Below are 23,914 nucleotides of genomic sequence, written 5' to 3'. Positions count from 1 at the left end.
GCTTAGATGATGTGTCCACTGATGTTAAATGGGGTGTTAGAGTTCAACTATTAACATACTAATATTACTTAGCGCCTTTATTTATTTTATTCTCAAGTTAGTTAACACAGTGTAGACTTGGTTTCAGGAGTAGAATCCAGTGATTCATCACTTAAATATAACACCAATGCTCATCCAAACAAGCGTCTTCCTTAATGCTCATCACCCATCACCCATCTTCCCCAACCTCCCACCTCCCACCCCCATCAACCCTGTTTTTTCTCTGTATTTAAGAATCTCTCATGGTTTGCCTCCCTCTCTGTTTTTATCTTATTTTTCCTTCCCTTCCCTTATGATCATCTGTCACATTTCTCAAATTCCACATATGAGAGAAATCATGTGATATCTATCTTTCTCTGACTGACTTATTTCGCTTAGCATAATACCCTTCAGTTCATCCACATTGTTGCAAATGGCAAGATTTCATTCTTTTTCAATGCTGAGTAGTATTCCATTGTATATGTATATAAATATATTTTACCACATCTTCTTAATCCATTCACCAGTTGTTGAACATTTGGGCTTTTTCTATAATTTGTCTATTGTTGATAGTGCTGCTATAAACATTGGGGTGCATGTGCCCCTTTGAATCAGCACTCCTATATCCTTAAGATAAGTTCCTAGTAGTGCAATTGCTGGGTCGTGGAATAATTTTTTTTTTAAATTTTTTGAGGACCCTCCATATTGCTTTCCAGAGTGGCTGCACCAGTTTTCATTCCCACCGACAGTGCAAGAGGGTTCCCCTTTCTCTACATTCTCCCTGACATATGTTGTTTCCAGAGTTGTTAATTTTAGCCGCTCTGACTGGTGTGAGGTGGTATCTCATTGTGGTTTGGATTTGTATTTATCTGATGATGAGTAATCTTGAGCATCTCTTCATGTGTCTGTTAACCATCTGGATGTCTTCTTTGGAAAAGTTTCTATTCATGTCTTCTGCCCATTTCTCCACTGGATTATTTGTTTTTTGCATGTTGAGTATTTTATCCACCTGCTAACTGTGGACACATCCAGACAGCCACTAGATGTCTCTTCAGTATTCATGGTAGTCTACAGCCTTCATAAGATTACATATCAAGACAAAATAAAATCTTAAGTCTTCTCCACAAATATACGTAAAAAGCACTAGCTATCATATCGAACAGGTAACCTTATCTTGTCCCATATTGGCCAGAAACACAATTTAGATGAGAATATAAAGTGGAGTAAGATGAGAGTCAACTATTTTATATAAACCAGTAAGATTTATATTACTCTGTTGCCTGATTCATGGTTAAAATTTTACAGTAAAAGCTATAAGATCTCTGTTTGCATCTGTATGACTGCATATGTATGTATGTATTTGTTATCTATATGTTATATTTTTCTACCTCCACATGGTACTGCCAGCGTGATCCATAAAATCCCTTAAAAGAGTCTTATTTAAATTGACGTGGAGATAAATGAGAAATAAATTAAATAGTCTTAAATTTATTAAGAATTATATATTCTTAAAACTGTAAGAAATATAAGAAGAAACTCAAATGCTTTTCAAGTGAACATGAGTTGGGAAGTCTTTGGTAAACAATATTAGTTTAACACTTTAGTAGTTTAATATTAGTGTTAAATAGCAAAGTAATATTAGTAATCATATTTGTTTAATTCTCTTTAATATGTAATGTGGTGGATTCTAATCACTTAAATCTAGTATTAAAGTTAATAAACTTGCTTTAAAAACAGCTGTGTCTTCTGAATTATCAGCATTATTTGTAATGTCAGCATATATTTTTATTCTTTTATGTTTATCTCTCTTTTTAAATTCTACCTAAATATCCTATCAAAATAAAGTTTAAAATAGAAAATAGAGATGGGGCACCTGGGTGGCTCAGTCAGTTAAGAGCCTGACTCTTGGTTTTGGTTCAGGTCCTGATTTCATGGTTCTTGAGTTCAAGCCCCACTTTGGGCTCCACACTGACAGCACAGAACCTGCTTGGGTTTCTGTCTCCCTCTCTCCCTCTCTATTCCTCCCCACTCACGCTTTCTCTCTCTCAAGTAAATAAAACCATCAAAAATGAAATAGAGGAGGAGTTAAGATGGTGCAGAAGTAGGGGGACAGTGGGCTTTCCCCATCTCTCAAACACAGCTTTATTGAGGTCAGATTACTTGAAACACTCAGGAAACAAGTTTGAGGAGTGGCAGAAGGATCTCCACAGTTGGAGGGAGATAGCTTGGCAGATATGAGGTGCTTAAATGTTAACTGGGGGGTAAAAAATGGCAGAGCTGTGGAGGGGAAAGAACTCTTTCCCTGGAGAACAAAAGGGAAAGAAAGAGAGAGGGTTTGAAACAGTGCATCATTGAGTTAGCACAAGAGGTAAACCACTCTGGACTATGGACTAGGGAGTGAGAAGTGCTGAGTTTCCCCAGTTCTTTTTTGAAAACAGCTTCTGGAGCTCAAACTCTCAGGTTTTGGAAGTGTGAGACTTTATCCAGAGTGGAGCTATTGTACACGTGCCTGGGGAGGTGGGAGCTGGCCCTGGAGTGCATAGTGTGGTGCAGCAATCTCCGGTGTGAACTGGGAAAGAATAGTCCCTTTCCTGGAGTACTTCTGGAAGAGGATTTATTGCCTCCCTAAGAACAAAAAGCAAAAAACAAACAAACAAACAAACAAACAAAAAACTCTGCAAGGGCCAGGCAAAAGCGTTTCATCAGCAGAGTGGAGAGGCTCTGCTCTGGAGGAGGGGAGCAGATCTGTGCTTCCTTTGAGACTTTGGTTTTGAATCCAGCCATGCACCAAAGAAAAAGAGAATTCTGGTGCAGGGTGAGCTACCTTCCCTTGCTCTTCTGTAAGGGCTGCCTGAAAAGTGAGGGTTGATTTCCCTGGTCCAAAGAAGAGAGATTGGGGTGGAGTCACATGGTAGGACTTCAGAGAACAACACAGAAGCCCCCAGTGGAAGCAGGACCTGCTTACACAAAACACTTTCCCTCTGTGTCTGGCAACTGCTTATTTACTGGGGCAAGACTGACTCTGATCCAATGCAGCCAGCCTCTCCTCCAGACCAGCACAGCCACAAAATCCTAAGCACCAACAGACAACACTTCTTTTTTCTTTTATCCTAATTCCTTTTTAAATTTTGAAATCATGCTCACAGTTTTATTTTTTTTCCATTTCCTTTTCTCTTTCTCACTCTCTTCTCTCTCTCTCTCTCTCTCTCTCTCTCTCTCTCTTTGAATCAGGCATTTTTCGTCCTTTCTTTTTCCTTCTTTTTTCTTTCCTTCTTCCTTTTTCTTTATTTTTTCTTTTTCTATGGAATCAGCTTTATATTTTTTTGACTCTCTGACTGTCTTTTGTTGTTGCTGTTCCCCTTCATTTTCTTTTCTGGGATAAGGCCTTCCCACCATTTCTTTTTCTCCAGGATTGCTTCAAAAAACAAATCAAAGCGTACCTAGTTAAAGGTCCAGGGGCACCTTGGTGGTTCATTTGGTTGAGTGTCCGACTTCAGCTCAGGTCCTGATCTCGTGGTTTGTGAGTTTGAGCCCTGCGTTGGGCTCTGTGCTGACAGCTCGGAGCCTGGAGCCTGCTTCAGATTCTGTGTCTCCTTCTCTCTCTGCCCATCCCCCACTTGTGCTCTGCCTCTCTCTGTCTCTCAAAAATAAATAAATAAATGTAAAAATAAAAAAAAAAAAAACTTAAAAAAGGTCCAAACACTCCACCACTGCAAGAAAGGAGGAGCTGTGCAGAGGACTGACCAGTGGGTAAGAACAGCCAAAGTGCAATAGCAGAGTGCACACAGCATACACCAGAAACACTTCCTGGAGTGCCACGCCCTAAACGATATATGATCCCTTTTTCATATAGTAATACTCTCAAATGCAGGACACATAACAAGCTTTAAAACATGCAAAAGGCATAAGCTTAGTCAAAAGGACAAGATGGAAGAATTCTCCCCAGTAGAAAGGTCAGGGAGAAATTACAGCCAGGGACTTGCTGAAAACAGATATAAGCAATATATCTGAATAAGAATTTAGAACAACAGTCATAAGACTACTAGCTGGGCTTGAAAAAAGCATAGAAGACGCCAGAGAAATCCTTGTTGCAGAGATCAAAGATCTAAGAACTAGTCAGGATTAATTTAAAAATTGTATAACTGGGATTCAAAGTAAACGAGAAACAGTGACAGCAAGGATGGAAGAAGCAGAGGAAAGAGTAGGGAAAATAGAAGATAAAATTATGGAAAATAATGAAGCTGAAAAAAAGAGGGAAAGGAAGTTACTAGATCATGAAGGGAGACTTAAAAACTGATTCCCTGAAACAAAACAATATCCATATCATAGCAGTACCAGAAGAATCAGAGTGATAAAAGGGGGCAGAAGGTGTATTTGAACAAATTATGGCTGAGAACTTCCCTAACCTGGGGAAGGAAATAAGCATCCAAGAACAAAAGGCACAGATAACCTGTTTACAAATCAACAAAAACAGGTAAACACCACAACGTATCGTAGTGGAACTTACAAAATACAAAGATAAAGAGAAAATACCGAAAAGGCAGCTAGGGACAAATGGTCCTTAACCTACAAGGGTAGACACATAGGGTTAGTAGCAGTACTGCCTACTGAAACTCGTCAGGACATAATGAAATGGCAGGAAATATTTAATGTTCTGAATAGAAAAAATATGGAGCCAAGAATCCTTTTAACAAGTCTGTCATTCAGAATAGGAGGATCAAGATTTTGTAAGACAAAAACTAAAGGGAATTCATGACCACTAAACCAGCCCTGCAAAAAATGTTAACGGGGACTCTCTGAATGGAGAAAAAAAACACCAAACAGCAGAGACTATAAAGGAGCAGAGAACATCACCAGAAACACCAAATTTACAGATAACACAATGGCACAAAATTTATATCTTTCAATAATCACGCTGAATGTAAATGTACTATATGATCCAATCAAAAGATAACAGTATCAAAATGGATTAAAAAATAAAGATCCATCTGTATGCTGCCTACAAAAGACTCATTTCAGACCTAAGGACACCTGCAGACTGAACGTCAGGGGATGGAGATCCATCTATAATGATATTGAATGTCAAAAGAAAGCCAGAATATCCATACTTATATCAGAAAAATGATATTTTAAAACAGACTATAACAAGAGGTGAAGAAGAGCATTATATCATAATTAATGGTTCAATCCATTAAGAAGATACAACAATTTTAAATATTTATGCCCCCAACTTGAACACCCAAAAATATGTAAATCATTTAATCACTATCATAAAGAAAGTTATTAATAATAAGACCATTAGAGTAGGAGACTTTAATACTCCACTTATAGAAATGGACAGATCATCTAAGCAGAAAATCAACAAGGAAACAATGGCTTTGAATGACACACTGGACCAGATGAACTACACAGATATATTCAGAACATTTCATCTTTTTAGAAACTTTTTTAAAGTGTATTCATTCTTGAGAGACAGAGACAAGCATGAGTGTGGGAGAGACAGAGTGAGAGAGGGAGACACAGAATCCAAAGCAGGCTCCAGGGTCCAGGCTCTGAGCTCTCAGCACAGAGCCTGATGCAGGGCTTGAACTCATGATCTGTGAGATCATGACCTGAGCCAACGTCGGACGTTTAAACCAACTGAGCTACCCAGGTGCCCCACGGAACATTTCATCTTAAAGCAGCAGAATACACATTCTTCTCAAGTGTACATGAAACATTCTCCAAAAGAGATCACATAGTGGGTCACAAAACTTCCATCAACAGGTAAAAAAGATCGAGATAGTTCCATGCATACTTGATTTTTTAAGTTTATTTGTTTATTTTGAGAGAGAGGAGAGAGAGCAGACAAGTGGAGGTGGGAGAAAGAAAGGGTGTGAGAGAGAATTCCAGGAAGACTCCACACTGCCAGCACAGAGCCTGATGAGGGGCTTGAACTCAGAAACCATGAGATCGTGACCTGACTCAGAGTTGGACTCTTAACCAACTGAGCCACCTAGATGTCCCATACCATACACATTTTCAGATGACAACACCATGAAACTTTAAATCAACCACAAATAAAAATTTGGAAAGTCCTCAAATACATGGAGGTTAGAGAATATCCTGCAAATAATTAATGGGTTATTAATGAGTTAACTAGGAAATTAAAGAAGAAATTTAAATTATATATATATATATATATATATATATATATGAAACGGAAACCACAGCACTCCACATCCTTTGGGATGCAGCAAAGATAGTCCTTAGAGGAAAGTACTGTGCAATTCTAGCCTAACTCAAGAAGCAAGAAAGGTCCCAAATACACAAGTTAACCTTACACGTAAAGGGGCTAGAAAAAGAGCAGGGCTAGAAATATAGCAGGGCTATATTTTGTTGAAAATATTGCCCACAGACCAGAAGAAGGGAAATAATGAAGATTAGAGCAGAAATAAATGATATAGAAACAAACAAACGAACAAACAAACAAACAAAAAACCCAGTAGAACAGATCACTGAAACTCAAAGCTAGTTTTTCGAACAAATAAATGAATTGATAAACCCCTACCCAGACTTCTCAAGAAGAAAAGAGAGAGGGCCCAAATAGATAAAATCATGAATGAAAGAGGAGAGATCACAACCAATACCACAGAAATACAAACAATTATAAGAGAATACACTAAAAAAATTATATGCCAACAAACTGCACAATACACTAAAAAAATTATATGCCAACAAACTGCACAATCTGGAAGAAAAGGACAAATTCCTAAACACTCACACACCACCACATTTCAAAAACAGGAAGAAATAGAAAATTTGAACAGGTCCATAACCAGCAAAAAATTTGAATTGGTTATCAAAAATCTCCCATCAAACAAAAGTCCAGGCCCAGATGGCTTCCCTGGGGAATTCTACCAGACATTCAAAGCAGAATTGATACCTATTTTTCTCAAACTGCTCCAAAGAATAGAAGTGGAATGAAAGCTTCCAAACTCATTCTATGAAGCCAGCATTACCTTGATTCCAAAACCAAACAAAGACACCACTAAAGGGGAGAATTACAGGCAAATATCCATGATGAACGTGGATGCAGATATTATCAAGAAGATACTAGCAAATCAAATTCATCGGTACATTAAAAGAATGATTCACCACAATCAAGTGTTATTCATTTCTGGGGCTGCAGTGCTGGTTCAATATTCACAAATAATCAACATGATACACTACATTAGTAAAAGAAAGGATAAGAAACACATGACCCTGTCAATAGACGCAGAAAAAAGCATTTGACAAAATACAGTGTCCTTCTTGATAAAAAAAAAAACCCTCAGGAAAGTCAGAATAGAAGGAATATACCTCAACATCATAAAAGCTATATATGAAAGCCCACAGCTAATATCATCCTCAGTGGGGAAAACTGAGAGCTTTCCCCCAAGGTCAGGAATACAACAGGGATTTCCACTCCCACCACTGTTGCTCAACATAGTATTCTAAGTCCTAACCTCAGCAATCAGACAACAAAAAGAAACAAAAGCATCCAAATTGGCAGGGATGAAATCAAACGTTGACTCCACAGGTGACATGATACTCTACATGGAAAACCCAAAAGACTTGACCAAAAAACTGCTAGAGCAACAGCAACTCAGCAAAGTTGCAGGATGTAAAATCAACCTACCAGAATTGGTTACATTTCTACACACGAATAATGAAGCAGAAGAAAGAGAAATCAATGAATCGATCTCATTTGCAATTTCACCAAAAAACAAACAAAAAAACATATGATACCTAGGAATAAACCTAAGCAAAGAGGAAAAAAAAAATCTTTACACTCAGAACTATAGAAAGCTCATGAAAGAAATTGAAGAAGACACAAAGAAATGGAAAAGCATTCCATACTTATGGATTGGAAGAAGATATATTGTTAAAATGTTGATACTACCTAAAGCAACCTGCACATTCAATGCAATACCTATCAAAATAACACCAATACTCTTCACAGAGCTGGAACAAACTATCCTAAAATTGGTATGGAACTGCAAAAGACACTGAGTAGACAAAGTAATGTTGAAAAAGAAAACCAAAAATGAGGGAATCACAATATGGGACTTTAAGCTGCATTACAAAGTTGTAGTCATTAAGACAGTATGGTACTGGCACAAAAACAGACACCTAGATCAATGGAACAGAATAGATAACCCAGAAAAGGACCCCCAAATATATGGCCAACTGATCTTGAACAAAGCAGGAAAGAGTATCCATGGAAAAAGGACAGTCTCTTCAACAAATGTTGCTTAGTTAAACTGGACAGCAACATGCAGAAAAATGAAAGTGCACCATTTTCTTACACTATACAAAAAAATAAATTCAAAATCGATAACAGACCTAAATGTGAGACAGAAAACCTTCAAAATCCTAGAGAAGAAAACAGGAGCAACCTCTTTAACCATGGCTGCAATAACTTCTTGATAGGCATATCTCCGGAGGCATCAGAAATAAAAGCAAAAAATGAACTGTTGGGACCTCATGAAGATAAAAAGCTTCTGCACAGCAGAGGAAACCATCAAGAACAACAAAAAAACCGGCCCTCAGAATGGGAGAAGATATTTGCAAATGACATATTGGATAAAGAGTTACTATCCAAAATCTATAAAGAACTTATCAAATTCAACACCCAAAAAACAAATAATCCAGTGAAGAAATGGGCAGAAGACATGAATAGACACTTTTCAAAAGAAGACATCCAGGTGTCTAACAGACACATGAAAAGATGCTCAACATCACTCATCATCAGAGAAATACAAATCAAAACCACAGCGAGATACCACCTCACACTGGTCCTAATGACTAAAATTAACTCAGGAAACAACAGATGTTGATCAGCATGCAGAGAAAGGGGAATGCTTTTGCACTGTTGATGGGAATGCACAGTGTTGTAGCCACTCTGGAAAACAGTATGGAGGTTCCTCAAAAATTAAAAGTAGCACTACCAGGCTCAGCTTGGCGGGGAACAAAGGTGCTGGCAAGCTCCATATCCCTCTCCCATCCCACAGCTGAAATTCCAAAGGGAACTAGCTCCCGTCACCGAACTTGCTTGCACCACACAAACACCCAAGGCTGTGTTTCTGTGGATCCATCCTGCTGACGGGTCTGCCTCCCTCCCTGTGCTGCAGGACCACTCACACAGGTGACCACCGATGGCAAAGCGAGCTACGCCTGCCCCTCCTGCCCTTGTGCACCTTGCGGATCCACCCCGGCTAATACGTCAGATCCCATCAATGCAACACCACAAGCCTGGCAGTGTGCAAGTAGTCCAGACAGGGGCCAAACCACTCCACAGTAACTCCTACCCCTAGAAGAGGGGAAGATAAGGTACACACCAGTCTACCTGTGGCTCCAGCAGCGGGCTGGGGGCAGCCATTGGGTCTGACCACGGCCCCACCCACCAACACAAGTTATTCTGGATAGCACACGGGAAGTGCCCTGCAGTTTGGAGCCACTGCAGGGACTACCCAAAATGATGAAACGGAATAACTCTCCTCAAAAGGAACTCCAGGAAGTAGTGACAGCTAATGAATTGATCAAAAACAATTTAAGCAATATAATGGAAGAAGATTATAGAAAAATAGTAATAACATTAATCGCTGGGCTTGAAAAAAGCATAGAGGACAGCACAGAATCTATTGCTACAGAGATCAAGGGATTAAGAAATAGTCATGAGGAGCTAAAAAATGCTACAAATGAGGTGCAAAATAAAATGGAGGTGGACACAGCACGGATTGAAGAGGTAGAGGAGAGACTAGGTGAATTAGAAGATAAAATTATGAAAAAAGAGGAAGCTGAGAAAAAGAGAGTTAAAAAAATCCAGGAGTATGAGGAGAGAAATAGAGAACTAAGTGATGCAATAAAATGGAACAATATCCGTATAATAGGAATTCCAGAAGAGGAAGAGAGAGAAAAAGGAGCTGAAGGTGTACTTGAACAAATCATGGCTGAGAACTTCCCTGATCTGGGGAAGGAAAAAGGCATTGAAATCCAAGAGGCACAGAGAACTCTCTTCAGAGGTAACTTGAATTGATCTGCACAACATATCATAGTGAAACTGGCAAAATACAAGGATAAAGAGAAAATTCTGAAAGCAGCTAGGGATAAACACGCTCTAACTTGCAAAAGGAGACCCATAAGACTAGTGGCAGACCTGTCTACTGAAACGTGTCAGGCCCAAAAGGAATGGTAGGAAGTCTTCAATGTGATGAACAGAAACAATATGCAGCTGAGAATCCTTTATCCAGCAAGCCTGTCACTCAGAATAGAAGGAGAGATAAAGGTCTTCTCAAACAAACACAAACTGAAAGAATTCATCACCACTAAACCAGCCCTATGAGAGATTCTGTGAGTGAAATGTTGCAAGGACTACAAAGTACAATAGACACCACTACAACCATGAAACATACAGACATCACAATGACTCTAAACCCATATCTTTCTATAACACTGAATGTAAATGAACTAAATGCTCCAACCAAAAGACATAGGGTATGAGAATGTATAAAAAAAACAAGACTATTTGCTGTCTACAAGAGACTCATTTTAGACCTGAGGATACTCCAGATTGAAAGTGAGGGGATGGAGAACTATCTATCATGCTACTGGAAGTCAAAAGAAAGCTGAAGTAGCCATACTTATATCAGACATCGAGACTTTAAATTAAAGGCTGTAACAAGAGATGAAGAAGGGCATTATATAATAATTACAGGGTCTATCAATCAGGAAGAACTAACAATTATAAATGTCTATGCGCTGAAAATGGGAGACCCCAAATATATAAAATAATTAATCACAAACATAAGAAACCTTATTGATAAGAATGTGGTAATTGCAGGGGACTTTAATACTCCACTAACAACAATGGGAAAATCAGCTTGACACAGGACCAATAAAGAAACAAGGGCCCTGAATGATACACTGGATCAGATGGACTTGACAAATATATTTAGAACTCTGCATCCCAAAATGAAAGAATATATTTTCTTTTCGTGTGCACATGGAACATTCTCCAAGGTAGATCACATACTGGGTCACAAAACAGCCCTTCATAAGTATACAAGAATTGAGATCATACCATGCATACGTTCAGACCACAATTCTATGAAACTTGAAATCAACCACAGGAAAATGCCTGGAAAACTTCGAAAGGCATAGAGGTTAAAGAACACCCTACTAAAGAAGGAATGGGTCAACCAGGCAATTAGAGAAGAAATTAAAAAACATATGGAAACAAATTAAAATGAATGTACAACAATCCAAACGCTTTGGGATGTAGCGAAGGCGGTCCTGAGAGGCAAATACATTGCAATCCAGGCCTATCTCAAGAAACAAAAAAATCCCAAATACAAAATCTAACAGCACACCTAAAGGAAATAGAAGCAGAACAGCAAAGACACCCCAAACCCAGCAGAAGAAGATAAATAATACACATCAGAGCAGAAATAAATAATATAGAATCTAAAACAACTGTAGAGCAGATCAATGAAACCAAGAGTTGGTTTTTTGAAAAAATAAACAAAATTGATAAACCTCTAGCCAGGCTTCTCAAAAAGAAAAGGAGAGGACCCAAATAGATAAAATCATGAATGAAAATGGAATTATTACAACTAATTCCTCAGCAATATTCAGGGAATACTCTCAAAAGTCATATGCCAACTCAATGGACAACCTGGAAGAAATGGACAAATTCCTAAGCACCCACACGCTTCCAAAACTCAAACAGGAAGAAATAGAAAAGTTGAACGGACCCACTATCAGTGAAGAAATTGAATCAGTTAACAAAAATCTACCAAAAAATAAGAGTCCTAGACCAGATGGCTTCCCAGAGGAATTCTACCAGGCATTTAAAGCACAGAAAATGCCTATTCTTCTCAAGCTATTCCAAAAAAATAGAAAGGGAAGGAAAACTTCCATATTCATTCTACGAAGCCAGCATTACTTTGATTCCTAAACCAGACAGAGACCCAGCAAAAAAAGAGAACTACCGGCCAATATCGCTGATGAACAAGGGTGCAAAAATTCTCATCAAGATACTAGCAAATCGAATTCAACAGCATATAAAAAGAATTATTCACCATGATCAAATGGGATGCATTCCTGGGTTGCAGGGCTGGTTTAACATTCACAAATTAATCAACGTGATACATCAGATTAATAGAAGGGGAAAAAAAAACCATATGATCCTGTCAATAGATGCAGAAAAAGCATTTGACAAAATTCAGCATCCTTTGTTAATAAAAACCCTCAAGAAAGTGGAGATGGAACATACTTAAACATCATAAAAGCCATTTATGAAAATCCCACAGCTAATAATCATCCTCAATGGGAAAAAACTGAGAGCTTTCTCCCTGAGATCAGCAACATGACAGGGATGTCCACTCTCACCGCTGTTGTTTCACATAGTGTTGGAAGTTGTAGCATCATCAATCAGACAACAAAAGGAAATCAAAGGCATTAAAAATGGCAAAGATGAAGTCAAGCTTTCCCTTTTTGCAGATGACATGGTATTATACATGGAAAACCCAATAGACTCCATCAAAAGGCTGCTAGAACTGATACATGAATTCAGCAAAGTCGCAGGATACAAAATCAATGTACAGAAATCAGTTGCGTTCTTATACACTTATTATGAAGCAACAGAAAGACAAATAAAATCTGATCCCATCCACAAATGCACCAAGAATTATAAAATACCGATGAATATACCTAACCAAAGATGTAAAAGATCTGTATGCTGCAAACTATAGAAAGCTTATGAAGTAAATAGAAGAAGATATATAGAAATGGGAAAACACTCCATGCTCATGGATTGGAAAAATAAATATTGTTAAAATGTCAATCCTAACCAAAGCTATCTACACATTCAATTCCATCCCAATCAAAATTGCATTAGCATTCTTCTCAAAGGTAGAGCAAGCAATCTTAAAATCTGTATGGAACCAGAAAAGACCCCAAATAACCAAAGTAATTTTGAACAAGAAGACCAAAGCGGGAGGCATCACAATCCCAGACTTTAGCCTCTACTACAAAGTTGTCATCATCAAGATTGCATGGTATTGGCACAAAAACAGACACATAGACCAATGGAATAGAATAGAAACCTCAGAACTGGACCCACAAACGTATGGCCAACTAATCTTTGACAAACCAGGAAAGAACATCCAATGGAAAAAAGACAGTCTCTTTAACAAATGGTGCTGGGAGACCTGGACAGCAACAGCAGAAGGTTGAAACTAGACCACTTTCTCACACCATTCACAAAAATAAACTCAAAATGGAAAAAGGACCTGAATGTGAGAGAGGAAACCATCAAAACCCTAGAGGAGAAAGCAGGAAAAGACATCTCTGACCTCAGCCGTAGCAGTCTCTTACTCGACATATCCCCAAAGGCAAGGGAATTAAAAGCAAAAATGAATTACTGGGACCATATGAAGATAAAAAGCTTCTGCACAGCAAAGGAAACAACCAACAAAACTAAAAGGCAACCGACAGAATGGGAAAAGATATTTCCAAATGACATATCGGACAAAGGGCTAGTATCCAAAATCTATAAAGAGCTCACCAAACTCCACACCCGAAAAACAAATAACCCAGTGAAGAAATGGGCAGAAAACATGAATAGACACTTCTCTAAAGAAGACATCCGGATGGCCAACAGGCACATGAAAAGATGCTCAACGTCGCTCCTCATCAGGGAAATACAAATCAAAACCACACTCAGGTATCACCTCACGCCAGTCAGAGTGGCCAAAATGAACAAATCAGGAGACTATAGATGCTGGAGAGGATGTGTAGAAACGGGAACCCTCTTGCACTGTTGGTGGGAATGCAAATTGGTGCAGCCACTCTGGAAAACAGTGTGGAGGTTCCTCAGAAAATTAAAAATAGACCTACCCTATGACCCAGCAATAGCACTGCTAGGAATTTACCCAAGGGATACAGGAGTACAGATGCATAGGGGCACTTGTACCGCAATGTTTATAGCAGCACTCTCAACGATAGCCAAATTATGGAAAGAGCTTAAATGTCCATCAACTGATGAATGGATAAAGAAATTGTGGTTTATATACACAATGGAGTACTACATGGCAATGAGAAAGAATGAAATATGGCCCTTTGTAGCAACGTGGATGGAACTGGAGAGTGTGATGCTAAGTGAAATAAGCCATACAGAGAAAGACAGATACCATATGTTTTCACTCTTATGTGGATCCTGAGAAACTTAACAGAAATGCATGGGGGAGGGGAAGAAAAAAAAAAAAGAGATTAGAGTGGGAGAGAGCCAAAGCATAAGAGACTGTTAAAAACTGAGAACAAACTGAGGGTTGATGGGGGGTAGGAGGGAGGGGAGGGTGGGGGATGGGTATTGAAGAGGACACCTGTTGGGATGAGCACTGGGTGTTGTATGGAAACCAATTTGACAATAAATTTCATATCTAAAATAAATAAATAAAAGTAGCACTACCCTACATTGCCTTTTATCCAAAGGATAGAAAAGTGTTGATTCGATGGGCACATGCATCCTAATCTTTATGGCAGCACTTTCAACAATGGCCAAATTATGGAAAGTGCCCAAATGTTCATTGACTGATTATTGGATAAAGATGATGTTGTACAGATATAAAATGGAATACTCCTCTGCAATGAAAAAAAAAAAGAAATCTTGCCATTTAAAGTAAGGTTAATGGAAGTAGAGCTAAGGGAAATAAGTCAGTCAGAGAAAGGCTAATATCATATGATTTCATTCATATGTGGAATTTAAGAAATGCAAGAGATGAAAATAGGCGTAGGAAAGGAAAAATAAGATAAGAACGGAGAAGAAGGCAAACCAAAAAAGAATCTTAAATACAGAGAACAAACTTAGGGCTGCTGGAGGGGAAGTAGGTAGGGGGATGAGCTAAATGGGTGACAGGCATTAAGGAGGGCGCTTGTTCGGATGAACATTGGGTGTTATATATAACTGAATAGTCCCTGGGTTCTACTCCTGAAGCAATACTATACTGTATGTGAATTAACTAATTTAAATAAATACATTCTAAATAATAACAAATAAAATAGAATGTAGAGGGATAACGTGTTGGTGGGCTACCTGAGTGCTTTTATACTATGTCTAAGAAAAGTTTCCAAAATCTTTGCTCGTTGTACTGTTAGTTATGCTAATTTAAGGAATAAATATTCATTCAACTTTGGCTCATTTCTAAATCAGATAAACTACTGAAACACTAATTACTGAATCAAAGTTAAGTTTGTGTACTTTTGTCGTCAAGTTTTATTTGGTATACATAAGCTAAATATATTTGTATTTGTGGATAAACATTTAAAATTGTACTATGTACAGGATGTCAGCAAGATATCCATTTAGGAAACCCTAGCCTTTGTCCACTTGTAAAGATTAATAATTAGCTATCTATGAACAAAAGCAACTCTAGAAGAGCACTAGAGTCCATTTAAGAGAATTCAGCAACCAAGTGTGTGAAAAAAAACATGAGAAAGACCACACAAAAGAAGGAACAGATTCATTTTCCCTGAATCATCTTATTTCCCAGCCAGCATTGCTCATCGCCAAGAAAGAACACACCAGGTAGAAGGAATTCTAATGTAAAAAGGAAGAATGGAATGAGTTAACAGCTTCCCCATATTTTCCAGGCACTGCAAGAAGAACCTGCTTTGGTTTCCTCACCCCCAGAGATTGGCCAAGCTGAGATATCCAGAGAAGGTTAGGAAGCAGAGATTACCAGTACCAGACTTGTAGCAAGAATAACCACAGTTCTCGGTGGTCTGCTCCTCAGAAGACCCTTTCACCTCATTTGCTATTGAAGAAACTAATGGCCAGCACAACTTCTATAGACCCCCTACAAATATCACCAGTTTTTCCTGCACAGGGATTCACGTTTGCAGACACCAGCCACCGGAGTCCCTCTTCAACATGTGATATGAATACATGTAAATAATGCAACAAACTGGTGAAAGAAAGAATATAGTCAGATTCAGAATACTCCAATAATTTAATATTGTGGATTGTAATCACTTAAATCTAGTAAAAAGTTAATAAGCAATAATATTAAAAATAGCAATACTACAATTTAATACACAATATAAAAAGATGTAAATTGTGGCATCAAAAATGTAATGTGCGGAGAGCGTTAGAAAAAGGTAAGCTCTAGTATATGATTAAAGTTAAGATATTGTAAATTTAAAATAGACTTTTATATCTGTAAGATATTTAAATAAGCCTCAGAGTAACCATGAATAAAATGGCTTATGTTAGATACAGGCAAGATAAAGAGAAGGGAATCAAGAGTATAACACTATGGAAACTTAATAGTTCTCCAAGGAAGACAGGAAAGGAAGGAGAAAGAAACAAGTGAACTCAACAACTGTTAAAAAAACAAAAAAGTGTCAACAAAAAGCCCTTACCTCTAAATAGTTGCTTTATTGTAGATGGATTAAATGCTCAGTCAAAAGGCATAGAGTGGCTAAATGGATAAAAAGAAAAAAGACCCAAGTATATTTTGCCTATGAGAGGTTTTAGCCTCAAACACACACATAGACTTAAAGTGAATGGATGGGAAAAAATTTTTTTTTCACACAATGGAAACAAACATAAAGTAGAAGTAGCTGTGTTTATATTAGACAAAATAGATTTTAAGCCAAAAATGGTAACAAGAGAAAAAGATGGACATTATATAATGATATGAGATTAATTCATCAAAAGGATATAACAAGTGTAAATACATATGTACCCAACATCAGAGAAGCTAAATATATTGAGGAAATACTAACAGACCTGAAGGAGTAATAGACTACAATAATAGTAGGGGATTTTAATACCCCAATGTTTACAATGGATACATCATCCAGACAGATAACCAATAAGGAAATATTGGACTTAAAATATACTTTCAGTGAAATGGTTCTCATGGACATATGTACAACATTCAGTAAAATGATAACAGAATACACATTCTTCTAAAGTGCACATGGAACATTCCCCATGTCACAAGTATCAGCAAATTTAAAAAGCTTGTATTATACTAAGTATATTTTCTAGCCACAATTGATAAAACTAGAAAAAAATAATTGGAAGACATCTGGAAAATTCACAATAGATGGAAATTAAACAATATGACCCTGAACAATGGTGCAAAGATGAAATCAAAGTAAATGTTTTTCAGAGGTTTATTTTTTTATTTTTATCTTAAGAATATATATTATATTACATTATATTATATTATATTATATTAATAAGAAATTTATTGGCAAATTGGTTTCCATACCACGCCCAGTGCTCATCCCCACAGGTGCTCTCCTCAATGCCCATCACCCACTTTCCCCTCCCTCCCACCCCCATCAAACCTCAGTTTATTCTCAGTTGTTAAGAGTCTCTTATGGTTTGCCTCCTTCTTTCTCTGTAACTTTTTTCCCCCTTCTCCTCCCCCATGGTCTTCTGTTAAGTTGCTCAAGACCCACATATGAGTGAAAACATATGGTATCTGTCTTTCGCTCTATGACTTATTTAACTTAATATAACACTCTCCAGTTCTATCCACATTGCTACAAATGGCCAGATTTCATTCTTTCTCATTGCCAAGCAGTATTCCATTGTATATAGAAACCACATCTTCTTTATCCATTCGTCAGTTGATGGACATTTAGGCTCTTTCCATAATAGGGCTATTGTTGAAAGTGCTGTTACAAACAATGGGGTTAAAGTGCCCCTAAGCATCAGCAGCACTCCTGTATGCCCTGCGTAAATTCCTAGAAGTGCTATTGCTGGGTCATAGGGTTGATCTATATTTAATTTTTTGAGGAACCTCCACACTGTTTTCCAGAGCGGCTGCACCAGTTTGCATTCCCACCAACAGTACAAGAGGGTTTTCGTTTCTCCACATCCTCTCCAGCATCTATAGTCTCCTGATTTGTTCATTTTAGATACTCTAACCAGCGTGAGGTGGTATCTGACTGTGGTTTTGATTTGTATTACCCTGATGAGGAGTGATGTTGAGCATCATTTCGTGTGCCTGTTTGCCATCTGGATGTCTTCTTTAGAAAAGTATCTATTCATGTTTTCTGCCCATTTCATCACTGGATTATTTCTTTTTTGGGTGTGGAGTTTGGTGAGTTTTTTATACATTTTGGATACTAGCCCTTTGTCTGATACGTCATTTGCAAATATCTTTTCCCGTTCCGTTAGTTGCCTTTTAGTTTTGTTGGTTGTTTGCTTTTCAGTGCAGAGTTATCTTCCTGAGGTCCCAATAGTTCATTTTTCCTTTTAATTCCCCTAATTTGGAGATGTGTCAAGTAAGAAATTGCTGTGGCTGAGGTCAGAGATTTTTTTTTCTGCTTTCTCCTCTAGGATTTTGATGGTTTCATGTCAAACATTCAGGTCCTTCATCCATTTTGAGTTTATTTCTGTGAATGGTGTAAGAAAGTGGTCTAGTTTCACCCTTCTGCATGTTGCTGTCCAGTTCTCCTAGCAGCATTTATTTATTTTTTTTATTATTTTTTATTTTATATGTATATATATATATATATATTTATTTTATTTTTTTTTTATTTTTTATTTTTTATTTTTTTTCAATATATGAAATTTATTGTCAAATTGGTTTCCATACAACACCCAGTGCTCATCCCAACAGGTGTCCTCTTCAATACCCATCCCCCACCCTCCCCTCCCTCCTACCCCCCATCAACCCTCAGTTTGTTCTCAGTTTTTAAGAGTCTCTTATGCTTTGGCTCTCTCCCACTCTAATCTCTTTTTTTTTTTTCTTCCCCTCCCCCATGCATTTCTGTTAAGTTTCTCAGGATCCACATAAGAGTGAAAACATATGGTATCTGTCTTTCTCTGTATGGCTTATTTCACTTAGCATCACACTCTCCAGTTCCATCCACGTTGCTACAAAGGGCCATATTTCATTCTTTCTCATTGCCATGTAGTACTCCATTGTGTATATAAACCACAATTTCTTTATCCATTCATCAGTTGATGGACATTTAAGCTCTTTCCATAATTTGGCTATCGTTGAGAGTGCTGCTATAAACATTGCGGTACAAGTGCCCCTATGCATCTGTACTCCTGTATCCCTTGGGTAAATTCCTAGCAGTGCTATTGCTGGGTCATAGGGTAGGTCTATTTTTAATTTTCTGAGGAACCTCCACACTGTTTTCCAGAGTGGCTGCACCAATTTGCATTCCCACCAACAGTGCAAGAGGGTTCCCGTTTCTACACATCCTCTCCAGCATCTATAGTCTCCTGATTTGTTCATTTTGGCCACTCTGACTGGCGTGAGGTGATACCTGAGTGTGGTTTTGATTTGTATTTCCCTGATGAGGAGCGACGTTGAGCATCTTTTCATGTGCCTGTTGGCCATCGGGATGTCTTCTTTAGAGAAGTGTCTATTCATGTTTTCTGCCCATTTCTTCACTGGGTTATTTGTTTTTCGGGTGTGGAGTTTGGTGAGCTCTTTATAGATTTTGGATACTAGCCCTTTGTCCGATATGTCATTTGGAAATATCTTTTCCCATTCTGTCGGTTGCCTTTTAGTTTTGTTGGTTGTTTCCTTTGCTGTGCAGAAGCTTTTTATCTTCATATGGTCCCAGTAATTCATTTTTGCTTTTAATTCCCTTGCCTTTGGGGATATGTCGAGTAAGAGACTGCTACGGCTGAGGTCAGAGATGTCTTTTCCTGCTTTCTCCTCTAGGGTTTTGATGGTTTCCTCTCTCACATTCAGGTCCTTTTTCCATTTTGAGTTTATTTTTGTGAATGGTGTGAGAAAGTGGTCTAGTTTCAACCTTCTGCTGTTGCTGTCCAGGTCTCCCAGCACCATTTGTTAAAGAGACTGTCTTTTTTCCATTGGATGTTCTTTCCTGGTTTGTCAAAGATTAGTTGGCCATACGTTTGTGGGTCCAGTTCTGAGGTTTCTATTCTATTCCATTGGTCTATGTGTCTGTTTTTGTGCCAATACCATGCAATCTTGATGATGACAACTTTGTAGTAGAGGCTAAAGTCTGGGATTGTGATGCCTCCCGCTTTGGTCTTCTTGTTCAAAATTACTTTGGTTATTTGGGGTCTTTTCTGGTTCCATACAGATTTTAAGATTGCTTGCTCTACCTTTGAGAAGAATGCTAATGCAATTTTGATTGGGATGGAATTGAATGTGTAGATAGCTTTGGTTAGGATTGACATTTTAACAATATTTATTTTTCCAATCCATGAGCATGGAGTGTTTTCCCATTTCTATATATCTTCTTCTATTTACTTCATAAGCTTTCTATAGTTTGCAGCATACAGATCTTTTACATCTTTGGTTAGGTATATTCATCGGTATTTTATAATTCTTGGTGCATTTGTGGATGGGATCAGATTTTATTTGTCTTTCTGTTGCTTCATAATAAGTGTATAAGAACGCAACTGATTTCTGTACATTGATTTTGTATCCTGCGACTTTGCTGAATTCATGTATCAGTTCTAGCAGCCTTTTGATGGAGTCTATTGGGTTTTCCATGTATAATACCATGTCATCTGCAAAAAGGGAAAGCTTGACTTCATCTTTGCCATTTTTAATGCCTTTGATTTCCTTTTGTTGTCTGATTGATGATGCTACAACTTCCAACACTATGTGAAACAACAGCGGTGAGAGTGGACATCCCTGTCATGTTGCTGATCTCAGGGAGAAAGCTCTCAGTTTTTTCCCATTGAGGATGATTATTAGCTGTGGGATTTTCATAAATGGCTTTTATGATGTTTAAGTATGTTCCATCTCCACTTTCTTGAGGGTTTTTATTAACAAAGGATGCTGAATTTTGTCAAATGCTTTTTCTGCATCTATTGACAGGATCATATGGTTTTTTTTCCCCTTCTATTAATCTGATGTATCACGTTGATTAATTTGTGAATGTTAAACCAGCCCTGCAACCCAGGAATGCATCCCATTTGATCATGGTGAATAATTCTTTTTATATGCTGTTGAATTCGATTTGCTAGTATCTTGATGAGAATTTTTGCACCCTTGTTCATCAGCGATATTGGCCGGTAGTTCTCTTTTTTTGCTGGGTCTCTGTCTGGTTTAGGAATCAAAGTAATGCTGGCTTCGTAGAATGAATATGGAAGTTTTCCTTCCCTTTCTATTTTTTTGGAATAGCTTGAGAAGAATAGGCATTTTCTGTGCTTTAAATGCCTGGTAGAATTCCTCTGGGAAGCCATCTGGTCTAGGACTCTTATTTTTTGGTAGATTTTTGTTAACTGATTCAATTTCTTCACTGATAGTGGGTCCGTTCAACTTTTCTATTTCTTCCTGTTTGAGTTTTGGAAGCGTGTGGGTGCTTAGGAATTTGTCCATTTCTTCCAGGTTGTCCATTGAGTTGGCATATGACTTTTGAGAGTATTCCCTGAATATTGCTGAGGAATTAGTTGTAATAATTCCATTTTCATTCATGATTTTATCTATTTGGGTCCTCTCCTTTTCTTTTTGAGAAGCCTGGCTAGAGGTTTATCAATTTTGTTTATTTTTTCAAAAAACCAACTCTTGGTTTCATTGATCTGCTCTACAGTTGTTTTAGATTCTATATTATTTATTTCTGCTCTGATGTGTATTATTTATCTTCTTCTGCTGGGTTTGGGGTGTCTTTGCTGTTCTGCTTCTATTTCCTTTAGGTGTGCTGTTAGATTTTGTATTTGGGATTTTTTTGTTTCTTGAGATAGGCCTGGATTGCAATGTATTTGCCTCTCAGGACCGCCTTCGCTACATCCCAAAGCGTTTGGATTGTTGTACATTCATTTTAATTTGTTTCCATATGTTTTTTAATTTCTTCTCTAATTGCCTGGTTGACCCATTCCTTCTTTAGTAGGGTGTTCTTTAACCTCTATGCCTTTCGAAGTTTTCCAGGCATTTTCCTGTGGTTGATTTCAAGTTTCATAGAATTGTGGTCTGAACGTATGCATGGTATGATCTCAATTCTTGTATACTTATGAAGGGCTGTTTTGTGACCCAGTATGTGATCTACCTTGGAGAATGTTCCATGTGCACACGAAAAGAAAATATATTCTTTCATTTTGGGATGCAGAGTTCTAAATATATTTGTCAAGTCCATCTGATCCAGTGTATCATTCAGGGCCCTTGTTTCTTTATTGGTCCTGTGTCAAGCTGATTTTCCCATTGTTGTTAGTGGAGTATTAAAGTCCCCTGCAATTACCACATTCTTATCAATAAGGTTTCTTATGTTTGTGATTAATTATTTTATATATTTGGGGTCTCCCATTTTCAGCGCATAGACATTTATAATTGTTAGTTCTTCCTGATTGATAGACCCTGTAATTATTATATAATGCCCTTCTTCATCTCTTGTTACAGCCTTTAATTTAAAGTCTCGATGTCTGATATAAGTATGGCTACTTCAGCTTTCTTTTGACTTCCAGTAGCATGATAGATAGTTCTCCATCCCCTCACTTTCAATCTGGAGTATCCTCAGGTCTAAAATGAGTCTCTTGTAGACAGCAAATAGTCTTGTTTTTTTATACATTCTCATACCCTATGTCTTTTGGTTGGAGCATTTAGTTCATTTACATTCAGTGTTATAGAAAGATATGGGTTTAGAGTCATTGTGATGTCTGTATGTTTCATGGTTGTAGTGGTGTCTATTGTACTTTGTAGTCCTTGCAACATTTCACTCACAGAATCTCTCATAGGGCTGGTTTAGTGGTGATGAATTCTTTCAGTTTGTGTTTGTTTGAGAAGACCTTTATCTCTCCTTCTATTCTGAGTGACAGGCTTGCTGGATAAAGGATTCTCAGCTGCATATTGTTTCTGTTCATCACATTGAAGACTTCCTACCATTCCTTTTGGGCCTGACACGTTTCAGTAGACAGGTCTGCCACTAGTCTTATGGGTCTCCTTTTGCAAGTTAGAGCGTGTTTATCCCTAGCTGCTTTCAGAATTTTCTCTTTATCCTTGTATTTTGCCAGTTTCACTATGATATGTTGTGCAGATCAATTCAAGTTACCTCTGAAGAGAGTTCTCTGTGCCTCTTGGATTTCAATGCCTTTTTCCTTCCCCAGATCAGGGAAGTTCTCAGCCATGATTTGTTCAAGTACACCTTCAGCTCCTTTTTCTCTCTCTTCCTCTTCTGGAATTCCTATTATACGGATATTGTTCCATTTTATTGCATCACTTAGTTCTCTATTTCTCTCCTCATACTCCTGGATTTTTTTAACTCTCTTTTTCTCAGCTTCCTCTTTTTTCATAATTTTATCTTCTAATTCACCTAGTCTCTCCTCTACCTCTTCAATCCGTGCTGTGTCCACCTCCATTTTATTTTGCACCTCATTTGTAGCATTTTTTAGCTCCTCATGACTATTTCTTAATCCCTTGATCTCTGTAGCAATAGATTCTGTGCTGTCCTCTATGCTTTTTTCAAGCCCAGCGATTAATGTTATTACTATTTTTCTATAATCTTCTTCCATTATATTGCTTAAATTGTTTTTGATCAATTCATTAGCTGTCACTACTTCCTGGAGTTCCTTTTGAGGAGAGTTATTCCGTTTCATCATTTTGGGTAGTCCCTGCAGTGGCTCCAAACTGCAGGGCACTTCCCGTGTGCTATCCAGAATAACTTGTGTTGGTGGGTGGGGCCGTGGTCAGACCCAATGGCTGCCCCCAGCCCGCTGCTGGAGCCACAGGTAGACTGGTGTGTACCTTATCTTCCCCTCTTCTAGGGGTAGGAGTTACTGTGGAGTGGTTTGGCCCCTGTCTGGACTACTTGCACACTGCCAGGCTTGTGGTGTTGCATTGATGGGATCTGACGTATTAGCCGGGGTGGATCCGCAAGGTGCACAAGGGCAGGAGGGGCAGGCGTAGCTCGCTTTGCCATC

At 38.1% G+C, this 23,914-nt stretch overlaps 1 protein-coding gene across 1 annotated transcript in view; it reads right to left on the bottom strand.

Annotated features, from left to right (window-relative positions):
* The window catches only part of NBDY (negative regulator of P-body association), a 281,469-nt gene that overhangs the window by 133,185 nt on the left and 124,370 nt on the right, over positions 1-23,914 (bottom strand). The window lies entirely within an intron of this gene.

The sequence above is a fragment of the Prionailurus bengalensis genome, chromosome X (assembly GCF_016509475.1).
Source record: "Prionailurus bengalensis isolate Pbe53 chromosome X, Fcat_Pben_1.1_paternal_pri, whole genome shotgun sequence".
NCBI lineage: Eukaryota > Metazoa > Chordata > Mammalia > Carnivora > Felidae > Prionailurus > Prionailurus bengalensis.
This window is presented reverse-complemented; position numbering and strand designations above follow the sequence as displayed.